At 43.7% G+C, this 20,946-nt stretch overlaps 1 protein-coding gene across 4 annotated transcripts in view; it reads right to left on the bottom strand.

The window, feature by feature from the left end:
• The window catches only part of JADE3 (jade family PHD finger 3), a 70,075-nt gene extending 55,730 nt beyond the window's left edge, over positions 1-14,345 (bottom strand). The window contains exon 1 of one of the 4 annotated variants that reach the window (XM_065658182.1): positions 14,261-14,345. The gene's annotated coding sequence lies outside the window, so the exon portion shown is untranslated. Of the gene's footprint in view, positions 1-13,577; positions 13,610-14,053; positions 14,110-14,260 lie in introns of those variants that run through there. The other 3 variants (XM_065658190.1, XM_065658196.1, XM_065658203.1) reach the window with 3 other exon arrangements.
• Between the last annotated feature and the right edge of the window lie 6,601 nt (positions 14,346-20,946).

The raw sequence follows: 20,946 nt of genomic DNA, 5'->3' as shown, positions 1-20,946 counted from the left end.
GACCACTTAAATCCCACCAAATTCACCTGTCTTGTTTGAAACTAATAGTAACTCTCCTCTCCTTTTTCTAAGCAACTGTGAGCATTTCACCTGATTCACATTTCCTCTAATTCACATTTCCTTAGCTGGCTCCTGATAACATGCGCAATCTGATAACTTGCATCATCTACTGTGCAATTCCCACCTCACAAATGACTTTCAAGACTGAATTAGAAAGCTGGTCTTGTGACGCTTCACATCTCCTTCACAATAAATAAACCCACAGATATAACTACTCCTTTTGTGGGAAAGGTATTAACAAATCATTTTATTATTTCCAATTTGTTACAGACTGTTTCAGATATCCAACACATGTAGCCGGCTCCCTGTGGGCTGCCAGTAACATTACACAGACCTCTTAACAAAAGGCAGATCAAGATTTTAATAATACCAGGACAGCATAGGAAATAAAGCCAGTAGTTTTCAAGATTATAAATAAATTATAGTATGAAGCAGGAACGTAGCGGTACTCTTCCCCTTACGGTTATGGAAAAATCGTAGTAAGAACAAGTATCCAAATACCAAAACAGTAACCACAGTATTTAACTGAAGAGATACTTCCAGGCAATACTTATCCTACAGGGACTTGACACAGAAAAGAAAAAGTCACAAAGCTTTAAGAAAAGTCTTTGAAAATCCTTACTAAGTATTCATAACAGGGTTGGATTTTTGCTTGTAATAAACAGCGATCTGATGCTTCTTCATGAGCTTCTGACAGTCCTAACTACAGAGAGTATCCAGCAGCTTCTCAATTTTTACCTCACTTCCACACTGGCTTAGCCAAAAAAGTAATTCAGTAGAAATTCACAATCTCATTGTAAAAATCTAAAGATAGTCCATCTCACCTTATGGTAGGTCAGAGACGTGGAAACCATCTAGGAAAGCCTGCAACTCTCTAGCACCTTCACTTCCTTCCACCGTCACACAAATATTTCATTACACCTTTACACAGCGACAAGCTTACTCTTAATAATAACCAGTGACTTAGTAATTCCCAGCAACCAATTAAAATTTGCTGGGAAAACCATTTCCCACAGCAGCTTACCCCATTTTCAGACAAACAATAGAGCAGGATGTCTAGAAGGATAGGTTTCATAAGGCGACTAACAAGTAACATCAAGCCGTTTTATGAAACGCTCTGAAGTCCTGGGCCCCGGGGCACTCAGATGGTGACCCAACGCAGCAGTTATTTAGCACGTGTGCAGCGCCAGCCATTCTGCAAACACTCAAAACTTTTTATTCGGTGCTTGAAATTACTTGTTACACAATATAATTAATATACACACGCAAAAAAAAAAAAAGCAGGTTGGTGTCTGAAACAACTGCCCTTACAGGGAAAAGCTACTGAGACCAACCTATACACAGGATTTAACTTAAATACTCAATCTAAGGTGCACACAAAGTTTTTTATATTCTTCATATACCAGCACAAGTCTGCAAAAGATCAAATGTAATGGGATAAATTCAAGAAAAAAAAAAGTTTAGGCTTAGCATTAAGGAAACATCCTGACAGTCAGAACTGCTGGTCCATGTCCCCAGGGGAAGGATCGGAGGCTGCAGCACTTGACGTTTAAACAAAGATTGGACAAGAGTCCTGGTAGTTGCGCTGCCAAGATGACATGCTCCAGCTCAGCAGTTCTCAAACTGGCCCGAGGGCAGGGCAACAACAAATGGGACCCAAGTATAAAGAGAAGGACTGCACAAAGCAGTTTGGTCAGCCTGTCTGCACTGAGGACTGCAGACAGCCACACAGACACGTTGCTTTGGAACCACAAGTCCTGTGCATCAGCTACTCCACAGCACACGTGCGTATCGCTACGTGTCGGTGAGAGCAAAGCAATTCCAAGCAGCTTTTCCCACCTTACCTCTCTTCCCTCCATCACAGAGATAGATACTTTGTGTATACCAAGGGAGACTACAGCATGCAGCTGCACACAAGTACAGTTATCGCACACCAGCTCAGGTAAGTCTCCTCTTTTTTCAGGCCAAAATGTTACGGAGATGTATTACTTCAGCCTGGTGCTGAAGAGGATGCTCCTCTCTCAGAAGAGTAGGTATTCTCCACGGCAGGCCGCATTGCAGCAGAAAGAGACCACAAGTGCATGTGGCAGGAGCCTGCAGTAGAAGAGCTCAACTGAGATAAAAGCATCAGATGCTTCCTGAATCAGGAGGGTGCTTCCTGAATCCACAAAACCTGGAATAGGGTACAAGCAGAAGTAACAAATGTGTTTTGGTGCTACCTACTACCAGGAGCTGGAGAATGGGACTGTGAGCCATAGACCAGCACAAACAGGCTATTTATGAGGATCTGGAGCCAAAAAAAGTAAATCCAGTTCTTGAGGAAAAGGAACACTACATGTCTTGGTGGTGGCCACGGCCATATGTTGGTCAGTCAGATTTTAAATGTCAACCCACCTCATTCGACTTGTACATCCTGTCCTAAGCAGATGTGCTTGGGTGAATTTCCTAAAGCCGAGTGATGGCAGTACTGTTTCATGTTATGTTCTAAAGGCAGGCTCGAGTGAATGTTTCAGAAGCAATAATCTAGATGACCTAGAAGCATCTTTTCCCACAGCTAATTTCCATTATTTAATGCAACTATATTTGTGCACGGTTAGGGATATCTTTAGTGGAGATCTTAAAATAAAAAATAAAGCAGTTCACCAAGTGTGAGAACTTCTAAAGCATGGTAACAGATGTTATGTTTCTGATGGCACGGCCATGTCATTCTCATACACTCTGCAGCAAGTCCCATGACCTCATCACACAAAAGAGAGGGTCACAAATACCAAAAGCAGCATCACTGTTTCTTGCCGAATCCTCCACACACTGACAACATAGAAGATGATGAAGGGCCAGATTTAGACTTCAGACTGAAATAACATCAAACTGTGCCCTCAGGTTAGGTATCTGGCTCTGGAAAAACAAGAAAAAAGCCTGTAAGGCTTTAACTCCCCGTGCAGCAAATGAAAAGGTCTTTGCAATGGGACTCAAAGAGCTCAGCGTGTTCAGGACAAGCAGCTCACACACCAAAGAGGGAACAATGCCAGAAATCTTTCCTCACAGATTCAACTGCTGATTTGCAGCCCCATAAACAGATACCTCCAGGAATCAGATCCACGCTTGGACCCTTCTTCCTCTCCTCACCTCACATGCACCCTTCAGGCATCCAGTTCAGCATCACATAAAACCTCAGCAGTTGCCACACCTGCGAAGGCTTTCATCCCTCATTCTGTACATCACCTTCCCAGCCCTCCTCCCTGTCCACCGAGACTCAGCCCCAAATGCCTCCTCCCCTCCCAACCTCAGCTACTGAACCCCAGCCCTTTTCCCTCAACCCCTTTCCCTCGCAGGACACAAGCACCCGTGGCCACCCTCACCACTCTGTTGGACAACCAGTCTGCGCAAGCTTTTCCTAATCTAGGTTGTGCCATGTAGCTTCAACCGCTTCCTCGCGGGACAGACACCCATTGCTGGGTAGTGTCAGGAGGAGCTCTTGCCTCAAACCACCGCTGACTTTTACAAAACAAACGAGCCTGCTGAGACTCTGTTCCGATTGTGGTCAATACAAGTAGAAAAAAAAAAAAAAAAAAAACCACAACCGAATGACATCAGTTCATTTTAAAAGAAGATTAAGAATAATTTATGTCTGGATTACGGGAGTAAAGCTATCTCACAGCTCGATGACAGTAGCCAAGAAAAGATCGTGTCTCCTTTTCTGGATACATCAAGTTGTAGTGCACACCACTGTACAACCCAGGTTCATACAAGCTACAAAACATGCACTTTTGAATTTCTTCGACTGCTCTGGGTATGAGGAATCTTAGTATTTAAAGTAATGTGGATACACTGAATACGCACGTTACCTTTTGTCTTATTTAACCCACAACAATTAAGTTATGCCAAGAGAAAAGCACAGGAAAGCTGTCAGTATCTGACAGTTACCAATTGCTGCATGTTATTTTTATAGTTACTCCACCGAGTTACTCATCCTGAACAAGAAGTAATCTAATATACTAGATTCCTCAGTAAAAATAGTCTCTCTCTTGGCCTTGAAGGTGGTCTCAGTGGTCACAGAAAAAAATAGTCTGATGAACACCTCACCTCATATCAAAATGCTTAGTCAGTATTTAAATGAATGATAGTTCCCAGAGAAAAAAAAAACAAGAGCAAGAGAAAAGTAAGAGAGTGTTAACTTCACTTTCTCACCACAGTGATTTAAGTGCTTTTGGCATCCTTCATTGAACTCAGGACACTATTAGTGAGATTTCATAAGGAAAGGCCTTCTGTTCTTGGTCAGACATCTGATCATCACACCAGCACTCAAACCGTCACCTCCTCTTGCAAGGAAACCCCATAAATAAATAAAGCACCCAAGCTTTGAACTTAGATTGCAAAACACAAAGCCTGGAGCACAATCAAATGACAATTAATGAAGCAGCAGACACAAAAACACAGTAAACAAGACCTCATCAACTTCATCCTTTGTGGCTGCAAATTCCATAGCAGCAACCAAAAATGAATTCTTCCTTGAAGATTATCTTAAATGGTTGGAAAAGGGTTGTCTGGTTTTTTGAGGTTTTGGGTTTTTTATTTTGTTTTTGGTTTTTTGTTGTTGTTTTGTTTTGTTTTACCACTGTGAAAGAGAAAGCTGTGTCTACTAACTAATCCTTTTCCAAAGCCATTCCCATCCCATCAGAAAAACACATGATAAGCTCCGAGAAACAAGCAGAGAAATTTTGGCCTCAGTGGAGTCAATAGGAATTAAAGTCAGTGCGAAAATGAAGCCAGAAAGTAACAAGGCATTTATCTGATGAATTCATGAGCAGAACTCTGACATAAATGAGTTTATTTCTTCTCAAAAGTTCCTGATGCAGATATGTTGGGGAAGTGGGGGGGGGATTGCAAGATGAACTTGTAATGCAAGGGAACTATTCCTTCAAAGCACCCATTGCCAGAAGAGCTTACTGTCAAAAGGAAAAATGTGACCTTTAATAAAATTGTCTATAAATATACAGACCTTTATGATTTCTTGTGGTTTATTGAAGTAAGACTTCCACTATATATAGCTGTCACCTTTAAGGAGGCAAAGCTTTTGACATTGTTTAGCAAGGGGTTAAACTAGAGAGTACAGAGACTGCAGCTCCCATGGTATGGGTGAGCTTCCACCAGATCTGAGGAGGACAGCAGGTTACACTGCCCCTTGAGACACGCTGGTATTTCTGCACTTCGGGCACACAAATGGCACTGAGGTCCCCTGTGCTACACTTGCCGAACCCCATCAATGACTCCAAGGGAAAGGAAAAAAAAAAAAAAGACAACTTGCTTTTAATAGGTTTGCTCCCTGAGAGTTTGACATCACTTCTGCTTACCCGAAGCACAAAAACTTCCATAATCCTGTCAGTCCTGGGAAGCTCAATAGAGAAAGTAAACACAGGAGCTGAGCTGCTTCTCCTTGGAGAATCAACATCACACAGTTAAAACTCTCAGTTCTGCCTGACTAAAGCTCTACCAGCCCATAAGAAACCATCAACAGGCAGAGGTGCTACAGAGTATCCTGATGTGGCACTAAAACCTCTAAAAGATAGATTTAAAGATGCTTTATTATGGCCAAAGAAGTCTGGTAGGGGAGCGAAGCAGGCTCAACTTCCACAATCCTCGTGCAAGGGCTGACAGAAATGCCATTTCCCCTAAAGTAAACGTATAGGACCAGCCTGATCACTATAACATAGTTACACTAGTGCAGCACCTCCAAATTGTTAGAAAAGCAGGTTTCTTGGATAGAACAAGCTTAATATAGATTCTCTAAAGAAGAAGGGGGAAAAAAACCCAAACAAACAAACAAACAAACAAAAACACCCAACATTTTGACAAAAAAATTATCCTAGGGTAGAAAATGGTAAGAAAAGGATTTGAGAACAAGTACAACCTGGTTAGTTTTAAGTGTTTTGAAAGGTACTCCACGAAACCAATGTTTTGCCACTGTCTGTCTTTTTTTTTTCCCCCTTGGTTCCTCTTGAACCATAACAGTAAGTTTGCTTTTGAAACACACATTATCTGTACAAAACACACATCAGCAATTGTATTTACTTTAAGTCACACACACAGACTCAACTTGCTTTACCAAGCACAATTTACATATGTATAGACATAAGAGCACAGAAGTTCGCGTTAAAAACACAAGTAAAATACACATCACATCCATATAAGCATCCACTGAAAAAAAGTATCATGAATGTTTTATTTTTCTATAAATATTTAAATACAACTTGATTTTTCAGTGCATGATGCTTTTCTATACATATCCATATGTAAACCCACACAAATGTACTAGCCACAAAAAAAACAACACCTCATGTAAAAACACTGATGAGGGAAAAGCCCCTTTTTATCATAACTAGGAAATCTACGCAGATCTTATTAAAAAAAAAAAAATCCCCAAAGCTCTGCCAAAATGTTTTCAGGTCAACTGCAAATAATTTGCAAGTCCATACTGTCTGGAGTTTGGTAGACAAATTTAATTTGACCTAGCTGATTCATAAGGTCCCAAGGAGACTGTGAGACAGTCACTAGAAACGCTGTTTTCTCCAATAACAAGGAAAAAGTTGAGAAGTCAAGGCAAAAAGAAGCAGGGACAGCCAATGGAAGACTACAAAGGCATCAAAGATACGGCTGGGAGAGATAACTAGGAACTATAAATCATATTGAAGTCGTCATGTGCAGTTGAGGCTTTTTTTTTTTCTTTTTTAATTTACTTTAGACATTTTTTCCAACTCTTAACCCATTCGTACCTCAAAAGTGGGCTGTTTGAAACATGGAAGTCAAGCACACAGAAAACAAATTTATTTCAGTAATCTTAGAATGAAATGGCGTCTGCAAAACCTATTAGACTTCAGCAACCTAAATTCATGCATATCCTCATTTGCCGTTACATATAGAGGCTTCCAAAAATCTAGAACAAGTACACAGAAAACGCCAAACACAGGATCTAAAACAGCACTTAAGCCAGATTAATCCACATAACGGGAGTCACAAGGCTCCGATACTGAGCTGATTGTCAGGAGTGCAAACATTCCAATAACTTATGTCCCACCTTCTGAAGTTTTATGACATTTATACAGGACGGAAAATGAAACCACCACACATCAGATGTAGCAAAGAACCATATATGTCCAGTTTTAAGCATCAAAAGACAGAATACACCAAGTACTGGTACATAAAGTAATTTTTAACCTCCTCCTCCTTCATTGACCTCAGGCCAGAGCTTTTATATTTGACAACAGTTGTTCCACAGTTATTTCACCGTGGTATAGGCATATAGATCTGAATAGAGCAAGTCAGATCTCCATCAAAATTGCAGAAGCGTAGATGGATGCAACCTGCTAGTCACTGGCAAAAATCTCATTCAGTTGTCACTGTGAGTAAACTCTTACTGTGCTAGCTGTATTAAAAAAAAAAAAAAAAAAAAGTATTTTGATCAAAAAAAGTCATGCTTACCACCTACTTCAATGCACTTAAACACCTGAAAAATGCCTGAATTCAGAAAAACTTTTAAAAATTTCAGAAAATGTCTTTGGGAAACTATACGATGAGATCTTAAGAAAAGAAGAAATCCCCCCACACCTAAATTGATGGATACCAGTTGCAAAGAGCATACAAAACTATCTTGCGTTATTTTCATTTCTATAAAAAATGTGGAATTGTTTCATCACGCAAGTTTTTTCACTTTTTTTTTTTTGGCCCCAAAAAAGTGAAGCAGCACTAACCAAAGAAAGCACAGAAAATCAGTTTCCGTAACGTGGACAAAATATTTTGCAAAAATAATTTCTGTAGAAGGATCACTACCATTAAACGGAAGTTAATTTTACTTCCTATGTGCGCCAACAGCTATTACAATATTGCTGCTCATGAGCAAGCACCTTGTATTAAGATCAACCTTTAAGGTCCTCCCTCACTCTTAGCACATTCTGTTGCAGAGTGGCAAGTCCAAATTTGTCAGGCAAAATGCTTCACTTACTCCTTAAGATTGCCCATTTCATGCTACGCTGGAAACGATTATGTTGTTAACGTAAGGAAGACTGCAACTTCATTATCAGGTTTAAGTAGCTGCCTTTCGGTTGCTTAAATGACAGTCAATTTGATTTTTGTGAAAGAACACAACTGCTCTCAAATTAGGCTGAAGTCAAGGAGTTGCTGGAACTCCCTCAAACAAGGTTAAGGCAATCAAAGCGCAGAAACGCCGACAGCAGGTAACCTTTCCCTGGTCAGACCAGCCATCAGGGGTCTGCATTATTGAAAACAAACACAGAAAACTATTTCCTGTGCCTGAAATGAGTACTCTCCTTCTTATCAAACAACACTTTACAAGGTTTACTTTGCACTGCCAAGTAATCACCTGTTACCACTATTTCAGCCAGTTACCTGCTGGGAAAAGAGCCTATTTGTGTGAAAGCAGGAACTGGAATAGAGTTTCTTACTGCTCTTCCCTTTCAAGAACTAATAAAAGTGGGAGAGGTATTACTCCTACCTTGCCTTCTGCTGAGGCTCCTCCTCACCAGATACTTGCTGAACCTACGATTTTCTTGTGCGTCTCTGTAACTCACTCGCATGCTGCATATTGTAGCTTCATGAGGATTTTGTGGGTTTGGTTGGGTGTTTTGTTTCATTTGTTTGGGTTTTTTGGGTTTTTTGTTTATGTGTTTTGTGTGTGTGTGTTTGTTTTGTTTCTGGTGTGGTTTTTTGTTGGTTTTTTTTTTGGTTGGTTGTTTTTTTTCTTTTCATTAAAGCAAAAACCTGAGCAGAACCTGGCACGATTTCGAATGATGAGTCCTCTACAGGCACTTTGATATCAAAAGCCTGCAAATCAACATTGGAATAATATTAAAGAAATACAACCGGTTAAAAGCAGAACAATGAAGAGAATTAAAAACCGCAAGTAATCCCACTAAGGACATTTTTTTCCTCCCTTGTCAGGATACACATTTCTCCTACACATTTTTGTATCCAGCAGTTCAAGATGTAATACCTTCTATGCGGCAGAACAAAGAAAATACTGTAATTATATTCTGCTATATTTGATACATAGGGAACATTTTAGTATTTGTGCATTAAAAATAATAATTTTCTCAGTATCTTCATGCTCTTCAAAGCAAGCGATATTTAAAAATCGCCTGGTCTGTTAAATGAATATTCACATTTTTGAAGTGGTACGAATGAAAGCTCAGAGTTTAGTTACGATTCTCAAGTGCTCATGAACGCGCACGTCACTGTATCAACCCAGCAGTGTACCGACCTAACCGCCAAACTGCATTCATCTAAGAAGCAAAATATCTTTAGCAAAAGGCTTTGGTCTCACACCTGTAGTAGATACATCGTTGGGAGGATCCTGGGGTCTACTCACCCACCATGCAGCACTAACCCTTGGAAGATGCTGGACTTCCTGAGCGTGAAACCACTTGCGCAAGTGCAGAACTGCTCTCCAGGGCATGAGCAAGAGCCTGAGCCTTCCACCAGAAAAGGGCTCCTGCACAGTCAGGAGCTTTTAGCAGATGTGACAGACCCTCAGAAAAAAATTTCAGCAAGATTTTTTTTTTTTTTTTTTACAGTGAAGAAGGAAAAAGGAAAAAGAAAGGAAAGGAGAGGGGGAAAAAAAAGTGCTGGACAGTAGATTAGCCAAATAATACACAATTCCCTCAAGACTGTGCAACAAGCATTATTCATTTTAGCAACCAGTCAGACATGTGTATAAACCTGTTTTTTAATATCTCCCTACAGCTCTAATTAAAACACAAGGAGGCATTAACGACACGATATGCTATGTTCAGCATTCAATTCAATAAGCAAGAAACACAGCTCTGTAATCTAATGCTGCAACAGGTGTACTTTAAAGAAGGAAAGCACTCCAAAGTTTTCAAAGTTTAACAAGCTAAGGCAAGCATCCCAGTTATAACAAAGAGCATCAGCAGTCATGAGCTTATCCTCCCACCTTCTCCTGCTCCTCTGAACTTAACAGGTGCCAGCGGAGCCTCCGCAGCCACACTCGCCGCTCAGGGCCTCTTCCACTCCTTTAAAACTAAGTAAAGCTCGTGTTATAGCTCTGCAAACACAGGAGCTTTCGTTAGGCCCGAGATCACACATCCCAGTCTGCTCTAATCCCCAAATTCCTGGTCTCCTACATGCTGAAATAGTATCTTAAATGCAGGAAAAGTTCAGATACCATCTAGAGAAGGGTGACTTGGAAGTAAATAAATATGAAAGAGCGAACAGCCCAGGGAAGCAGGGAGGTGGTTGGTAATTACACAGACGTGGAAAGGCAGAGCCAGCAACGGGTCTGGCGTCTCTCCACAGAAGTCAACGCCCGGACTGTCACATTAGTTACACCTTTAAAACTTCTTTGCCAGACACCATCCTGTAGCTGAACTATCAATAAAAACAGCATCTATAAACACGCTTTTTAGGAGTTCTAAACACCAGAAATGCAGTTGTAGCTACAAGACAGTATGCAGAAAAGTGACTTTTAAGGTGACAGTGTAACTGATCATTTAATGTGGATAAATATAAAACAAATCACCTCTCCCCCTCTTCTTATTTTAAATAGCAGCATTAAGTTAAAATCAGCTGTGTACTAAAAAGCAAAATTTCATAAAGTTATCTCACTTCTCAGAGATGCCATCAAGCCCTACAGATCTCCAGCATCTCCCACTCCCACCTGACCCAGCCTACGCCAGCACAGAATCTGCCAGGGCCCTGACATAACATTTTATACATCAGCTTTTCAAGATGCAAATAGCATCTGTTGGCTTCTATTACATAAATATCCCCAACAAGAACTATTATTAACTTGTTAGCTTCCATTTTAAGTAAAGTATGTCAAAATTGCATTTACGTCTCCAAATGAAGCCTCAAGTGTTATAAGCACTTCAAATCTTCAGAAAAGAGAAATGCCACATGATTTCAGAGGAAGGGTTCCCCTCTCACAAAATTTGAAAGCCCCTGAGTCTCCTTAGCTGTACGTCCTGGAAAAAATTGTGGGAGTGGGAAGCGATTAAGCCGGTACCACCAAATGACAAGTTTTGGTGAAGTCCATTTCTGTCTATAATGCAGGAAGTCACCAACCAAAAAGCAACACCATCACTGATCTAGACAAAACAGCGAGTTTTTGGTTATAAAATGCATTGAGAGAAGGATACCTGCGCTTAAAAAAATATTAACTTTTAAATTTTAGTTGAATACAACATTGCCTTGTGTTTTCTGAAGAGTGGGCATAATGCTACACTACCAAAACTATTTAGGTAAGAGCTCCCAAAACCACATACCAGCTTTTAAAGGAGACTTCTAGGGACTGAAGTAAAAACACACACCACAGAAACAGACCTTTTATGTAACCTTTTCATCCATGGATCAGAGAAGACACGCTACAAAAATGGGTACACATTCATACTCCAGATACAGCCCAGGTCTCGCCAAGCTAACCAAAAATGTACAGACACTACGCCATGCTCCTTACCCTCTGGAGCATGACAGTCAGAAATTAATTTCAAAGACTAAACGAAGCTACCTAAATAGACCACGGGGAACACCATGGGGGTACCGATTTTGAGCTCCAACTCAAGGCAGCCTGTACAGCGTTTAACTTCACTTCTCACCAGCAGGTCTTACAAATCCAGCCGTTTCCACCACAGCCGTGGACACCTGCTGTCACACCAGCCGAGAGTTCAGGTCACCAGTCAAGACACGCCAGAGGCCGGCCGCAGCAAGCTTTTGGGATAAACACCCTGTGGCACTCCGCACGTGGTAGCTACTTGAGCGACTATACCCACATGTGCCTTCCTATGTGTAGGTATACAAAGTTGCACAGGCAAAAGTTAATAATACTCAATAGTAGCCAAGCAGCCTTCGTAAATTTTCCTCCGTAAGCGAACCATTCAGATCTACAAAAATTACATCTATTTAAAAAAAAAAAAAAAAAGCACATAACAATCTCAGGTACCGCAATAAATCCCAGATGCAAACTTCCTGATTTTCTGCCACGCAGAGGAAGTCCACAGAACCACAGAGAAGGAAAAAAAGCTGGGTTTACTTATTCTAACGCTACTCTGAGCTCCTCTAGCCTCAGACTTTTACGTTCACAGCGGATTTTCAGGATTTTAACGAGATCCCAAATGAACGTGCATCCGTGCCAATAAATGCCACCACATATGTTCCTGCATCAGCTCTCTAGCAAATCTTTGCAGATACCCGCTACACGTACATAACACAGTTAAAACAAACAAACAACAAAACCACCACAGTTGCGCCGAGTGACTCGACCCAGGGGAATTTTTCCTGCTGGGGGAGGAAGGGAGGCCTGTTCTGTAAAAGGAACCTAGAAAGAGGAAACATCAAATGAAGGACAGGTAATAGAAACAGCTCTCATTATTTTGATTACTTTTACTGCATACAAAGTCCCACTTCTGCAGAAGAGAACTTTCTTCTGCTCCTCTTTGGCATTAAAAACAGGGCATGTCAAGTCTAGTCTGGAAAGAGGTCAGAAGTTCAGTTAAAAAAACAAAACACACAAAACTTTGGATCCTAAAAGCGCTAACTTGCTTTTAATTTGAAAAGGCACTTTCTTAACTCAAGCAACTTTAAATTGCATTTTCTCCCCTCAGCAAGTGCAAGCGAAGGCTTTTCTGACATCCTGCTAAGGAACTCTGTGCTGGGCTTGATAGTTAGGCTAACTTAATCCAGGTCACCCCTTCCCCTCTAAACCCATCAGGCTCTCGGATTTTCAGGTTAGGTCTAACCATCTGTAAGATATGGTCTCGCTTTGTAGAGATTAGCAGGTGGTGTGCTCGAGATGCTCTACAGAACAGCCCACAACAAGCACCAACATGACGTAAAAAGTTGGCTGCAGATAAAACATTCTGCATGCACCAAGACAAAATACGATTCTCTTTATCTTTCAGTTTTACTGCAAAGGCTCTTTTACGTTAACAGAGGCACAATAGCTTCCAAGTTTCTAGTGTATTTTAATCACACGATTTCTAATTGCAACTGGATTCCGTCTCCAGCAGCCCCTTCTCCTGAACATGAAAAAAAAATACGGCTTTAAAGTACAGCACTAATTTAGTGATATTTTAATTACATAGCTGCTCATTAGAACAATTTGTGAACAATAGCTGAACTCTTCAAATAACTATAAATGCTCTTCGTAAAAGAACTGCAGTCAAAAACCAGAAAAAAGCAGTATTGATTCTTCCCATTAAGACGCATTTTAAGACACTCCGATCCCAATTCTCCCATTAATCATCAGAGAATTATTTGCAAGCGCTACTCTTGCTACATCCCCAGCCGCTAACCCTCCCTACCGGTCGCTGCCAGCCCGTAGCACGAAGCCATGCCTTTGCGGGAAGATGAGCAACACCAGAGCGAACGCCGTGCGAGGGACGCAGGTTTGATGTGGAGAAGCGGAGCCGGGACCTCCCCGTTCCCATCCCCACAAGCCCAGGGCGGGCTCTGGGGCACAACCCGCGCCCGCTGCCCAGGACCAAACTTACGTCGGCGGCGCGGCGGGCGGGCTGGGGAGGCGGGAGGTTCTGCGCTAGCGCTTCATTGTCAAACTCAGTTCTAGCAAGTTCCTCCACATGCCGGCGGAGCGGTGCTCGGCAGCGGACAAGCGCCGGGCTGCCCGGCTGTGTGTCTGCCCGGCTGTCTGTCAGCCCGGCCGCCCCGCCGCCACGCCCAGCCGCGCTCCGCAGGGCCCCGCCGGCTCGGGCACCGGCGGGTCGCCGCCTCCCCGGGCTGCGGCGAACAAAAGGGCGCTTCGCCGGGGGCCGCCGCCGCCCGCCGCGGGCACGGCCCGGCGAGCGCGGGGGCGGAGCGGCGGCCCGACTCCGGCGGGGCGGGGGAACCGCCGCAACTTTTCCCTCCGGACGCGGCCGGGGCCGCGGCGCCCACGCCGGACGGCCGGCCCGCCTCAGCGCCCGGGGACGCTGCCCGCACGGCACGGCCGCCCGCCGGGCCCCCCACGTACCCGCAGGACCCGCCGCCTCCGCCGCTTCCCCCCTGCTCGCCGCTGCTTCCTCCTCCTTCTCCTCTTGCCCGGCCTTGGCGCCAAACGCCGCCACCGCCTCCCGCAGGCCCGGCGCCTCCCCCGAGCACAGGCCCGGCGCGGCGGCCCCGGCGGCCCGGCGCCCGCCCCCCGCCCCGCCTCCATGCGGGCAGCCCGGGCCACGCTCACCTCCCGCCGCCGGCGCGGCACGGCACGGCCCGGCGCGCCACCGCCTCCTCCCCTGCTGGCCGGGCTGGGCGGCCGCGGCCGTCAGGGCTGGCGCTGGTGCTCCCGCCGCGGCGGCGGCTGCTCCTCCTGCTGCGGCTGCTGCTGGTGCCGTCCCGCGCCGGCGCGCATCGCCTCCGCCCGCCCGCCCGGGCCCGTGGCCGGCGGCGGCTCCCGCCCTGCGTGCCGCCTGCTCGGCGCGCCCGCAGCCAGGCCCCGGCCCGCCCGCCCCGCTCCTCCTCCGGCAGCGGCCGCACAAGAACCCTATTGTATTATTGACACTGCTGGGCTCCAGGCCCCGCCTCTTCCCCTTCCCTCGCCGCGCCGGCCGGGGCCTTCCTGCCAGCTGCGCCGGCACCGCCGGCCCGCCCCGGGCAGCGGGCGGGAAGAGGCTGCCGGGGAAGGGGCCTGAGGGGAGGGAGAACGTCGGGCCTGGCCCCGCGGGCGGGCGGCAGCGCTGAGGGGCGCGCACCGCGCCCGGCGCCGGCTGAGGGGCAGGAGGTGGCCGCTGCCTCCGAGGTGCCCCGAGCGGATGGAAAGCAAGCGCACGAAGCCACCGGCTGCCGAGACCCAACTTGGGGCTGGGCGGCTGGGGCAGTGGCGGCCTCTCCACATCCCACCTGCCTTCCAGCAGCTTCTGAGGACGCCGGGTGCCCGTCCCTGCCTCGTCCGGCGCTAAATTGAGAACATTTTGTGCCAGTGGCGCCACTTGTAAAATGGTGCGCGTAAAGCTTACCTTAGGGCGGCTTTTCGCCAGCTACTGCTGTTAATCGTTCGGCCCATGACAGAGTTCCCCAGCGCAACAACATTTGGTAGAAAGCGCAGCAGGTAGCATCGGTTAGAATAAAGGAAGCGACGGCAAAAATTTGGCAAACCTTCTTTGTTGCTAGGCCCCACACCCACACACATTTCTCATACTGCGATGACCAACTATCACTTGCATCAAACACACTGCAAACCCCTTTTGCCTTCTGTACCAGAGGGAGTGCTGCAGAGATTGATCTGGAGAACACCCTGTGGCTGCTGCAGCCCCATTCCCTGAGCACACAGTAACCGAGGCATGGAAAGGCTACAGAAGCTCAGCAGAGAAAGAAATCGAACCTGGGGTCTCAAATCTCGGATACAGCCCATCGCTCTAGGCCAGGCACAGAGAAGAATCAGCAAGAATAATGAGGAGCACAAAGGAAAAGGAACGAAGAGACGAGCAGCAGGCATGGCTGCCCTTGTGCAGTGTTTCCAGACAGCAGCTGAAAGATTAGGTGAAACAAAACGTAAGAAAGGAGGCACTCTTTCAAGCCAAATGTCCCATCTAGTTCAACAGCTTCCCACAGAATCACACAGTGTTAGGGATTGGAAGTGACCTCGAAAGACCATCTAGTCCAATTGCCCCACCAGAGCAGGAACACCTAGATGAGGTTACACAGGAGCATTCCCACCTGCTCTTCCAAGTCACTGTCCCCCTGCATTGACTTCCTCCTGGCCCAGGTGGGATCCACAGTCAGATACTTTCCCTAAATACTCTGCAAGGCTCCGACTATAATACTTCTTAGTCAGATTTCCCAAGCAGGATGTGGCACATCTGTTTAGTAACTCAACAGATCACCAAGAACTTGTCCAAGTCAGCTTTCACTGAATCCATGTAGGCTTCTGACTGTAAATCACTGCTGGCAAGGGCTTCCATGGATCTACTATGTGCTGCAAAAAAAAAAATACAACCTTTTTCTTTTGAATAGCTGATTAATATTCATGTGTGTGATATGAAGTATAGCTTTCTACAAATGCAGTTAAGCCACAACCAAACAGCGATGCTGACACGACTTTCTGCACGCACCAGCAATCACCTCATTTGCGTTCTGTTCATTAATATATACTTGCCAGGAAAACCACAACATCAGATAAAATACTAAGAACGCTTCCCCCACAACATCACAACTTGTGGAATCCTCTATATCAAACCAAGTGGTCCAGGAAGCAGGGCAGGCAATACTGATTTTTAGACTAGAGAGTCGAAGTCCAAAATGAAGATTATTCAGAGGGATAAAACCAAGTCTATGCACTATAGAAAAAGACAAGTTTTCTATTCATGAAAGGAATTTAAAGTCTGACTGAGTTATACTAAACAGAAACCACTTTCAAGTAGCAGTATCTTCATTTGGATTTTAAAACAATTTATATTTTTTGTGTGCTCACAAAAACTTGGCAGAGTGTGTGTGTATATATATATGTATAATGTTTAAAGTATCCCTTATTCAGAAGTACAACAAAAAACATATATTCCCACCAGTGAAGGAAAAAATTCCTATGAGAAGTTTCCTGCCAGATTACTTCATATATGAATGACTTCATCAGGAGCAGATGCAGCCCAACCCGGGAAAGGTGTTGCACAGCTATCCTCATTTCCCATGTCTGGGATCACGCACCCCACCTTGAACTGGGTATCACATGTCAGAAGATGACATCCAAACCCTAGTTCTACAGTAAATCCACAGCTGTACGTGATGGGCTTGGGGCCAAAAGATAGGTGACACGGGAAAACCCATGGCAGACAGTCCGTTGGGCTACTAATTTCAATAAATGCTTTTACATGCAAATACATTTTTTGTTATCTCATCCTGTGTAACTTCCAGCAGACTATTTACCCTTTGATAAGAATTTACACAGAATTGCATTTACATTTGCTCTGCATTTCTATAGGAACACGAAGCAAGATGAATAGATAGGAAGCAGACTGTACACTGTTGTTCTTTTTAAAGGTGTATACAACAGTTTCCACGTTTTCTCGGGAAAGGATGAACTACAGATGCTCTTACGCACCTAGAGAATATGAGGAATTTACAGAGCCAGATGTTAACATGTTAATAAAATATAACACAAACATGAAGTCCTCCCAAGGGAGGAATGCTCTGGAAACTAGAAGCGTATGGTCAGGATGACCATGTGCACCATACGCAGGTTGGACTGAGTCATTATTCAGCTGTACAAAGGCTGCCCATAGTATATTAGGGTATTAAGGAAGTTACGCTGAAGTAATGTTTAACATCTGAGAAGCAGGGTCACTCAGAGTTTAACACGGGCTGGAGCCACAAAAGAAACATCTCTAATTGAAATACCTAGACATATTTCAGTGAATTTCAACAGAAATGTATTTTTTCTACAAAATCAGCTATCTCTGATCAGATGCCAGAGAAGCAGAAGACAACAAACATGCCATAGGACGACGGAGGAGTAGCAGGGGGAAATAACAAGTGGAAAGGTCTGGGAGGTTAATTCATACCACTTACCTCCAAGCCTTTGCAGCATTCCCAACTTGCACGTAGAAGCCTCCATGGGCAGCAATTCCAGTTGCCTCTGATAAGAAAATAAATCCACAGATACCAAAACCTGGTATACCACCTTTCTTCAAAACCCGTAGATGCTGCATAAAACTTGCTTCATTGGTAGATCAGATACCATTGATGAAACAACATCCTTGAAACCAGAGCAAGCACTGGCAGCTACTGGAGAGAGACAGAAAAGCTTAACTCCCATATTTTCTTTTCACAGTGAGAAAAATTATTGAAGTGTTACCATAAAGCTCAAACACCCACCTGCAAACGAGCGAGCTAATTATTGCTGGCGAGTAACTTTCATTCTTCTGCAGAAAAAAAAATGCAAAGCAGAATCTCATCTAAGGGTGGCTAGCTGTCTTTAAACCCTCTCGTGACTAAAAATGTTTCAGACACTTGCTATTAGAAATAGAAGCAAAGAGCACTCGGAGCTTCAAAAGATTGTCTTTACCTCTAGCACTGAATCCAATCTTTTAGCACCTGTTGGGGCAACTATCAAAAGATGCCCTCAGGTCATAGCACAGCCCTTCCATTTAATCTCCAGAACTTTAAAAAAAAAAGCACAACACCCTGAAGTGGTTTTTCTGGAGGGACTTCAGAAATGGAAGGAAGGTGTCTCCTCATAAAAAGATCAGCACATTCAGACAAAAAAAAAAAAAAAAAAGTACTTCCACAATCATGAAGCATTTATTCACTTTAGAGCAAAATGTGCCAGCTTCACTTCCCAGGCTCCGGAAAGTTCAAAGTTTTGTGCTTAGGGATGTCTTCAATTTATCTCTCTCCTTCTAAGACAGTAACACAGAATGGAGAGAGCTGCCAGCAGCTTTCAAAACCTGTTATGGCTCTGTACCTTAAATGCATGCAAGTAAGTATCTAATGAAAAAAAAAAAATATCAAAGAATGCATCTTATGCTTGTATTAGTGAGGCAACAAATGGTGTATTGCGCCTAAGTGAGCTGGAAAGTAGTTAGCTGTCACTATGGTGCCATACATGCATTTTGGGGGAGTCCTCCCTACAGCACTCAGCATCCCTGGCAGTAAAGGGAAGTCAGGCTGCTACTCCCTTCAGCACTCAGAAATCACAAGTCGACAGTCATTCCACCCTTCCCCACCCCCTGCAAAAGTTTGACTCCATTTTTTTTATTTTTGAGACACACAAGTTTAAATGGCTCAAACAGCAAAAAAATTTCAAAGTTTTCTTCACTACAATAAGGATAAAGGTACCTAAAAATGAAAGTAGAGATTCTCACATGACTCTCTGTACTGGGACTTTACCTACTTGTGATAAAATGAAGTTGGACAGGCAGAGAGATATTAATACATACCACTGTCATCCAAGCACCGAGTCCTTTGAGCTCCTAGTACTGCAGAGGTGCCTAGCCTTAAATTTAGCCTTGTCATTTGGGTAGAATTTGTAATACTACATTGCTTTTAGCCTTTTCAGTTTGAGAATGTCAAACACTCATTTCAACACTTTGCAAGAGCTCTTCGCCTCACCATAATTTCCTATGTGTCAACTTTACTTGGTACTTTTAAGGACAAACTTTCTATAGCAGTTCTAGCAGAAGGATGTGAGGGAAATCCACATATGAGAGACCTCATTAGACCCTTGACAACACTGGCAATTTTAAAGCCTTGTGCAGTTGGAAAGAGGCTGACTCGTACTTGACAGATGCTGGTCACATTGCTTAATACATGCTGGGAAGGTCCTCAGATACTCTAGCCATGAAACTGTACATAGCTGGGGATTATCACTAGATGCATAAAAAAATAAAGGAATGAGCAGTTGTACATTTTACTGTATGTACTCAGAAAACTTCAGACCTTTTAAAAAAGTTCTCTCACTTCCTCCTCCTTTTCTTCTCTCTTACTCAGCACCAGTGATGACTACATATGCATCAGGAAGATTGCATGACCACAAACATTACCAGCAACAGTCTTACGGCAAACAGGCATTCTGAAGAGATGAAAGCAGTAAAAAGCATTCTTCTATCAAACTGGACACCAAGATATTAATGTCTGGCCCACTAACACACTGTGACTCCCAACCATTCAGTGAAGCCTCCTGTATATCCTGTTTTTACCAGGTTTGATGCTTGTAAAGTTTTCCCATACATAGATGGTTGAGAGACAGAGCTCAGATTAGACGGGCTGAAAAAAAACTTCCAGGCTGACAATACAGTAAGTTATTATTTTTCAGACATTTTTATCCTCAGCAAATTGTTATAGCTCATATTGCAAGCTCTGCAATGGCCAGGGAATGGGGTGGACCACCATAGACAGAGCTGCCTTCCACCATACGCTGCAGCAAGAATGCAGAACCACAGCACACGGCTTAATGAAGTGCTACAGCCTGCTTGCACCATCCCACTCAAATCCATGCCTGTTAGAGACAATGCTTACAATCAGCACTTATTCATAGCTTTTAATACTGTTGGACCAGAATTTACATGTTTTAGATCAGGTTTAAACATGCCTTGGATGAGCTGTTCCTGCAGACCTCCAATGACCTGTGCCACCCTTATGGCTTCAGAAGGCTTACTCATTAATTCAAAATAAAAGAAATGGCACACAGGTCCAAAAGAGTCAACAAGGAACTTGATAGCAAAAATCCTAGACTTTAGGAACTACTAAGGCAGGCACCTGGGCTTCTGTTAGGTCTTAAAAGATTTATTTCACAGCAGCTTTTGTTAAATCTTTAGAAAAAAAGCCTGGGGAACCAACACCTCGTAGAAGATATTATCAGCAACACTAACGTAAATACGCACAGAAAGGTGAATGCTGTATGAATAAAGCCTAAACACGTAAAAGCCAGCATTTAAGAGAAGATTTTCAGCTGTGGAGTATTTGCTCATGCTTAAGTCAGTAAAACTCATTTTTGCCCCTATTAGTCATGATTGAAGCACATATTTTGTAATAAGGAGTTTGGTGCTGCTTTTTGGAATTGGAAAAAAAAAAAAAAAAAAAAATCTGTCCCAGTCATGTAAGTGCAGTCTGGTATGTGGATTACTTTTAAATCCATGCATTTTATGCATGACTATTAGATACAACAAAAGAAAGTAGGTGTATTCCTAGCAATTGGGGCACAGATACAAAGCTTCCGCATGTTAGTATCTGAGGCTGTGACTGGAACAATATTGTGAAAATACTTAAGGACAGCTTTTCTACAACTTAGATACTACGTAAAAAAGATTACTGGGCAACTCGGGTCCAATTGGGGTACAAGAGGGTTTTTTTAACTGTAAAAATTGTGCAATAATAGCCAAGTGTAAACCAAAAGCTTTGATTCTTTAAAGCTTCACAATTTAACTCAATATATTAAAA

This window comes from Caloenas nicobarica, chromosome 1 (genome assembly GCF_036013445.1).
Source record: "Caloenas nicobarica isolate bCalNic1 chromosome 1, bCalNic1.hap1, whole genome shotgun sequence".
NCBI lineage: Eukaryota > Metazoa > Chordata > Aves > Columbiformes > Columbidae > Caloenas > Caloenas nicobarica.
This window is presented reverse-complemented; position numbering and strand designations above follow the sequence as displayed.